Source organism: Austrofundulus limnaeus, unplaced genomic scaffold (assembly GCF_001266775.1).
Source record: "Austrofundulus limnaeus strain Quisiro unplaced genomic scaffold, Austrofundulus_limnaeus-1.0 Scaffold2461, whole genome shotgun sequence".
Lineage (NCBI taxonomy): Eukaryota > Metazoa > Chordata > Actinopteri > Cyprinodontiformes > Rivulidae > Austrofundulus > Austrofundulus limnaeus.
This window is the reverse complement of record NW_013954863.1, coordinates 8,237-13,847: the sequence shown is the minus strand read 5'-3', so window position 1 is coordinate 13,847 and position 5,611 is coordinate 8,237. Positions and strand designations below refer to the sequence as shown.

The following is a 5,611-nucleotide window of genomic DNA, read 5'->3' as shown; positions in this document are numbered from 1 at the left end:
GACATTAATTTAAATGCTAAATAAATAAGTAAATAAATAAATAAATAAATAAATAAATAGAATAGAATATTTCTTCATGATTATTGCATTTTTTAAAATAATAATCATAAATGAATACAATAAGTATTGAAGTTATTAGGTTTGTTTATATTGTTGTTATTCCCTTGTTTAACAGAGTTATTAGTAAAGTTTGCATACGTGAACAAGTATTATCTGGCGTCACAAATGTCTGCAACTGATTTTGTGGATTGTAAGCAAAAAAAGTTTAAAAACCATTGCAATTAATTATTCCTTAACTTTCCAGATTCTGATCCACAAAATAACAGGAACAGAGACTTGTGAACCCAACTGCCACTAATTAAAATGTTTTCATGCTTTAAATGAAAAAAAAAATTATATTAGGAATCAAATACATCTTTCTTTTATCCATCCTGACCCACTTTTCGATGCAGGGTCAGGGGGGCAGGTGGCAACTCCTTCACAGGGTCACATCGACACAAACTACTCACCTGGTCACTCACACCTAAGGACAGTTTAGAGTCATTGATGACCTTTACCAGAGAACCTGGAGAAAACCAGTGCAAGCACAGGGATGCAAGAAAACTCCACACAGAAAGACTGAGAGGTGAACCTGCAACCTGCTCGCTGCGAAGAGCTCAAGATCTCAAGACCCCCTCACTTCACGACCCACAGACAGGCAGTTGAGAAGCACTGCACAGATGATTAACTGAGGATGATGCATCTCTCAGGCTGTTTCAGGAATTTTAATGGATCGCTTTTTAGATCTTGGTCATTTTCATTTTTATGTATTTATTTATTATTGTTTAACCAGGCAAGAAGTCCTGTTGAAATCTCAGCTCTCTTTTTCAAAGGAGGCCTGGGCCTGAAAGCAACCTATTGTACGTGTTTTTAGGGGTGGGGGAAACCGGAGTACTTGGTGAAAATCCACACAAGCACGAGGAGAACATGTAAACTATGCACTGAAAGACCCCAGGTCCGAACCGGGGATCGAACCCAGGACCTTCTTGCTGTGATGCGTCGGTGCTAACCACTGATCCACATCGTCCTGCTTCATATACAATTCATTAATTTATTTATGTTTTCTTTTGGGCTGGACATTTTTTATGTTCTTCCCTCATAAATCTCCCTTTTAGCTCACATTTACATTTCTTTCATTTCAATTGACTTTTAATAAAAAACAATAATTACATTCCTACTTTCTCAAAATAAAAAATAAGAGGAAAGACGAGAAAAAAACATGTCTGAAGTAATTCTACTTCTTTATTCCATATTCATGTCAAGATAAGCTTTTCATATGAAGATATGCCTCATAACAAAAACGCAGATTGAAAGAATGAAAGAGGGTGTGGCTCCAAATAAAAGTATTCTCATAATCTTTTGCACATTTTCTGACAACAAACAAAAAACAAAGAACGTCTCAGTTGTAACAGCAGGGTATGATAAATCAAAGTTCCTCACTAAAAAAAATGAACCTAACCGGGGCTTAAAATAAAAAGAAAGATCTGTACAAACAATTAAAAGTTTATCTCCTGAGATTCTGTGTGGGACCGAGTCTCTGCTCCGGGACCTGCACCACTATGGTACNGTGTGTGTGTGTGTGTGTGTGTCTGTCTATGAGCTACTGCTGTTTCCACTGAGTGCTGACAAGTCCCAAATGAAGGGCAGATATACACCAGAGTAGAACCAACTTTCTGCCCGGACAGTATGACTCTGTTTATATGCATATCTGGACTCCAGAGATATATTGAACCAGGGCACACAAACACACAGACCACCCATTATTGTGAGTAGAACACTGTTCGCTGCGTGTGCATCTGTTTTAGTGGTCATTTCTAAAAAGTACTTTTTACTACTTACAATTGTGCTACTGCGAAGGAGCCTTTTAAAGGAATTGCAAGATTATAGAGAAGGAGCCAAAAACATTTTTATTTATGTTTTAGAATTTTGCTGAATCAATTTCTATGTTTTTTTTTTTTTTACATCTGAAGCACTTTAATCTAAGCCATTTGCCCAATAAGCTTTTATATAACTAAATGGGACGGGGGAAAAAGGGAAAGCTCAACAGCCGTGCTGTCAGGTCTGCATATTTTCAGTGACTTTAAGGTTGTTTATTTAATAAGATGCTTAGAAATATCAACAGTCACTGGTTGCTGATATCTGGGGTTTGTTACTGAAGTGTAGCAGCCTATTCTTTCGCCTTACCTGCTTCAAATAAGCCTTATGACAGGGGGTTTAGTGACTAACATATAGATAAAATGCACCAAAAAGACAAAATTCATCCAAAATTGGACTCACATTAAAAGACGTGTAACAGATACAGAAATATAGATAAAGGAAATCTCAAAGTCCGGCAGATCTAAATACAAGATATTGATGGTAGCGTTTGAAATGGTTATTTCCCATAACGTGTACCTTTGATGTCTGGTGTTGTCCTCTTAAAATATTGTTTTCTAACAGTCCGACTCTTATCTGACTGCCAGTGATGCACAGACTCTACATTTATCACCTACCAGGCGGTCTGGGCCTGTCCTTGAGCTCGCGGATCTCCAGCACACGCTGGCTGTGCTCTCGGTGCAAGATGTGCGGCGCTGCGATGTCGTCCAGAGCGTAGTGTTGCAGGGGTGGCGGGGTCGGGTGAAGCTGGGCAGTGAGGGGCAGCGGGTGGGCCGGGCTGTGTCGAGGAGCGGGGCTGATGGTGCAAATCCTTTTAGCTGCAGGCTCCAAAGTCACTGGTGGGCGTTCATGGAAACCGTTCTCTTTAACTCTATACAGGAGACATCACATCACACTTAAAGACTAGATTTATGAATCATTTTACCAACTTAGAGTAGCTTTTTTTTACTGATTGTAGCATTTATTTATTTTTTTTTTTTGGTACAGTTATCTAACCTGCTCGGGCTGTGTCTCTTAGTGCCTGGCTCAGGAGGCTCCATCAGGAGCTCAGAGGAGTCTGGAGAAGAGGTCAGAGTGGTGCTTAGCAGGAGGTGCTCGTGTTGGGACAGGTACTGAGCTGGGGTCTGCTTGGCTGCCCGTGCACAGTGGAGTAGCTCCCTCTGCAGCAGGGGAAGGTTTGCCTATCAGTGAAACAAAAATAGATGTATTTCAACAAATTATTCCATTGAACTTAACTCTTGTAAGCTGTTCAGATTTTGATTACATAGTTAATGTTAGCAGGTCTGGTGGACCTGCTGCACTTTACTATTTGAACTCAAGACAAACAAAAACTTTTTACATTTTAATTAAATCAACATTAAACAATATATATGGTTGATTTTTGCCTTTTAACTTTCAAAGAACACATTTTATGAAAAAAAGGTACCACTCGTTTAGACCAGACTTTTCCATTTCAGAGAGATGACATCACATTCTGAGACTTTCACCTCTGTTATCTTGAATTTATGTCTCTCCAAAAATCATTTACAAGGCAGTTTGAGCAGAAATTCTTTTTGTCATTTTGACCTGTTCTGATAAGCAGCAAAATCAGAAAATATATATTTACTCCTCTCCCTCACACAACCTTTGTCTATTGGTTCCTGTAACATAGAGGGTAAACAAGTGGAAATGTGCAGCTGTCAGCTTTGAGGTATCTATGCAACTTTGTCCAGAAACACAACACAACACACACACACACACACACATGAAAATCTGACGACACGTTGGCGACCAAATAGTTCTGTACACAGAGAGCTGCAGAGATCAGTCCCAGGTAGTTTACTGTCAGAGTTTTCCTAAACAACAAAGACAGATGCTTTGGGGCTGGTAACGTTACACTGTTTACAACACTAACCTCCAGGTCCTAAAGTTACACACAACAAAGTGAGTGACATTGGGTTTGTGGGTGCGGGAGTTATATGCATTACTTTCCGAACTTTCTGCAGACAGAGATAAACTGAGATCAGTCACGAGTTTCTTTCCAGCCCTCACAGATCCAGGATTTGGGCTTTTGGACGACAAGAAACACGTTTCCATCTGTTATGGAGATCTGTTCATCCAATGGATGCTTACAGAACCAGTTCCTTTGTTCTCTGCCAAAACCAAAGTCCCAGTTGATGTATCACTCAATAGTCTTCCATAGTCTGTCTTTCTTTATCTGCCAGAGTCTGATGAGAAAATCTGTTATCCTAACTTCACCCACAAATAGTTTCCTCATGCTGCTGATTCAACCCTTCCCTGTTAACAAAGAGGATGGATGACGTGTGAAGCACTGAGGTCCCTCTCATCCTTAATGTCCGTTGGTCTCAGATGCAGAGGCAGGGGTGGACGGAGTGGAGGAACGAGAAGCAACCGACGCCTTCTCTCCATTTGGACTGGAGACTGACGGCACGCTGTCAGGAGCTTTGACCCCAACAAGACCGACGGGAGACATTCCAGCCGCCGCCGCCGCCGCCGCCGCGGTGACAGCAGCTACTCTGCTCGCAGTGATGGCAGAGACCGGTTTGGGCTGAGCCTGAAGTCCCGGGCTGCAGATCAGGTGATGTCTTTCCCAGTCTTTGTGCTGGCAGAAGGAGCCGCAGTAGCGAGCCGCGTTGCAGCCGCTGCAGGTCTCGCTGGCTTTACGGCCGCAATTCCAGCAGCACTAAAAAGAAGAAGAAGAAAAAAATTTTTAAAAGTTTTTTTTTTTCATAAACGATGAGTATTCTTTTCCTTCCTAACATCCATGAACAAACGTCTTTTAAAAAATATGTATATTTAAACCGCATAACTCCGTTTTGTTTTTCTAACTGTCAAGCTGTGGGATTCACAAACAAGTAAACACAAGATGTGAACTCAGATATTCCGGGGTCAGTTCCAAAACGTGGGTTTACTAGAACTTTTCTCAGCACTGGGATGAAGAACACTTTGAGTTTTCTGTTTCAGAAAGGGTGACAGCTTCATAAATCAAGTGTGTGAGCCGTCACTCTGAAGGAGGATTTTATTACGAGGATGGATGTGGTGCAGATGAAACTACTGAGCCTCTAAAGCAGGATGAAAAGGATTTATATCAGTAAGACAGATCAGTTTGAACTAAAAAAAATCTTTCAAACTGTGCAATTATTGACAATCAAAAAGTCTAATAGCTGTCTTCTATAGTGTGTTTGTAAAGTATTCATGCTGCAAAGATTAGACATTCTGCCTTTAGGTGGCTTCTCACCGGGCAGCTAAATGTCCACCAAACGTCTCAGCTTCCTTGCATGAGTCAGAGATGCACAACCTCGGCTCCTGACTTTTGATGTGTTTAAAAAGTGCGAGAACACTTTTCTCTAAATATAAGTCACAACATCATCACCTGATTTTTTGCTGCAGGTGTGTTCAACTCGTTTTAGAGCTGCACTTTGTCACCTCTTCTTCATTTTATAAGTGCACTCGCGGGGGCGGGTGTCAAGGTGGTAAAGAGAGCCGACGTGGGCGAAAGTGGACAACAAAATAAAAGCGTACGGTGAAAGAAAAAAAACGGTTTTGCGAGCTGTGCACACAAATATAAGCTGATTTTCGAAAAATTGGCTGAACGGTTATTTTAGGTTAGTTAGTTTATTCATTTCTTTAAAAAACAACAACATAAATTCAACATACAACAAAAATACAAATCATAAATTAAATGAAAGGTAGCAGA

At 40.6% G+C, this 5,611-nt stretch overlaps 1 pseudogene; it reads right to left on the bottom strand.

The window, feature by feature from the left end:
- Positions 1 to 3,689: 3,689 nt before the first annotated feature.
- On the bottom strand, positions 3,690 to 4,597 carry LOC106511028 (protein CBFA2T2 pseudogene; annotated as a pseudogene).
- Between the last annotated feature and the right edge of the window lie 1,014 nt (positions 4,598 to 5,611).